This window comes from Penaeus japonicus, unplaced genomic scaffold, assembly GCF_977035675.1.
Source record: "Penaeus japonicus unplaced genomic scaffold, GWHDUDI00000001_assembly GWHDUDI00000034, whole genome shotgun sequence".
Classification (NCBI taxonomy): domain Eukaryota; kingdom Metazoa; phylum Arthropoda; class Malacostraca; order Decapoda; family Penaeidae; genus Penaeus; species Penaeus japonicus.
Window position 1 is genome coordinate 8,865,342 of NW_028234436.1, and position 2,500 is coordinate 8,867,841.

A 2,500-nucleotide genomic window follows, 5' to 3' on the forward strand; every position below is an offset into this window, starting at 1 on the left:
AAAATAAAGAAATGAAAACAGGAAAAAATCGAATTAAAATGTAACTTTAATATATTCTGTTTCAGTCTCCGTTTTCAACGCTCGCTTAAAATCCCTGAGGTGATAAATAAGAATAAGCTACGGTGCATATTTCTCATGCTAACAAGTCATGCGTGAATGTGTATTGACGTGGTGAGATAGGAAGGAAGACGAGAAGTGGAGAAGGGGGGACGAGGAGGAAGATAAGGAAGGAAGGAAGGGGAGGAGGATGGGAGAGGAAAAGAGGAGATGGGAAGAGAGAGAAAAAGGAGGATTAGGTGTCGGATGGGGAGGAAGGGGTGGAGGGAGGAGAAGGAGAGAGGAATAAGAGGAGGAAATTGAGAGTTGATGTCGAGATCTGTGGGGTAGGATGAAGAGGGGCGGAGGAATAAGAAAGGAAGAGGAGTATGAGGGGAAAGAAGAGGAGGTGGGAACGAGGGAAAACGAGGAGGCGGTTTGAGGAAAGAGGGAGAGGAAGATAAGGGAAGAGGAGGAAAAGGGAGTGAAGGTGGAGATATATCGGTTGAGGAAGAGAACGAAAAGGAGGAGAGAAGAAGGAGAAGAGAAGAAAGGAAGAGGAGAAGAAAGGAGGTAAAGATGAGATCGGGAAAGGAGAGGAGAGGGAAAAGAAGTGTGAAGAGAATGAGGAGGTGGAATAGGAGGGGAAACAGCACATGACGAAGTAAGAGTGTGGAGGAGCAAGTAAGAAAGGGGTGATCAGGTGAGACCAAGTGAGTTTATAAAGCACGAGGACTCTTCCCTTTCATGCATTTCTCTCTTCACGCCGCTGAGACTCACCGTTCCACCAGAGCGCCCTGGGTCTTTATCGTACGTAAATCCAGAGGTGCTTCGTGTTCGGCCGCTTTGTGACAGATCCTCGCCCATCTTAAGAGTGTGAAATCATACTCGTCTTACCTTCATCTCAGGGACCCCCCCCCTCCACTCCCTCCCATTCCACCATCCCCCTCCTCCCGAGTGCGCACGAAGAACGATATCTCCGCTCTATCTTAACATCAGTCCCTGAGCAATTCATCCACATTTTCCATCATCACAGGAAATCCACCGCAATACCACCATTTTACTCTCTCGTAATAGGGGCTGGCTTCCGGGGTTACCATGGCAACAGTCAAGGAGAGTTACGGACAGGATCATCCCATCCTGAAGGACGACCGGACGGCTGAATCCCTACGGGAGGAAAATAGGTTTGATTAGTTGCGAAGACCGGGATGGGATTGTCCGCTACGAGTCAGGGAGCGGAATAAACAATGGACACGTGCAAGAGGGAAGGCTGGAGGGAGTGCATGGTGTTGTGAAGGAACGTTGAGTTTGCAATAATCTGTGGTATATGTTACATCGTTTTTTTTGGGGATATATATGTGAAGGCTATACCACTTTCTGTGTACTTTTCTGTGTGTGTAAATTTCTACGACCGGTTTGGTAAACAAGTCCTGAGTGCCATGTCCTAAATTTGTGGATCTTTTTGAATATCGATTTTGCTCCTTTTTATTGTGTTGTTTATTTTATATTCTACGGGGCTAATATCTTTTTATCCAGTTGTGTCTGATATCATACTAGACATGATTCGTATTTTCAAGAATTATTTTTTTTCTCTCCCTTTCCTTCCATTTTAATCCTTCTCTTTTTACTCACTTTTCTATGTACACCACACACTACACACACACACACACACAAAAATTTTATATATACACAACACACATTTATTCGGTTTTATCAGCCCTTCTCCCTATACAAGATACCATCCCCCGAGGGCCATTCCCTGTAGAATCACCGTCGTGGTGACCAGGAGGTTAAAAGGCCCAGGGGGATCTGTCCCTGTGGCCCCCCTCTCTTTTCAGAGGATCAGAGCTTCCACCGGCGATGGCGGTTGGAGGGTATGCCTAGATGCAAAGACTTGAATGTCTTCCCTTTTTTAGCATTCTCTTATTGTTCGATGGTTTTTTTTTTCTTTGTGTCTAGAATATGATTTTTGAATTAACGCAGTGTTCTAGAGACTATAATTCATAATGAGGAATGACTTAGAAGCATCTATGGACTTTTTAATCAGACTTTTCTTAGACATTTCTTGGCAATATTTTCAAGAATTACGTAGATCCAATATGGTATTTTTTTTTTCTTTCTCTTTCTCTCTCTTTTCGTTACTCGATTCTATTCTGTTTGAACTTATTGCCCTTGTGATAGACTATGCTTGACGTCTTACATTTGTTCTTTTTGTTTCGGTTATTCGATTCATATCTGTTTAATACCTTTTGACTATTGTTTTTGAATAAACATTCTTTTGTTTTGCATTGTTGACTTTACTACACTGAATAAAAGAAATTTGTGTTCTGTATTGCATATCTTTTTTTGTCGAATGTCCGAAAAAGGATGGATTTGCCTTTTTCAAGCATCATGGAAATACACGCAAAACGCAATAAACGTCTTGACATGATGTACCTTTTGATATTGATTACGAAACAGCTGG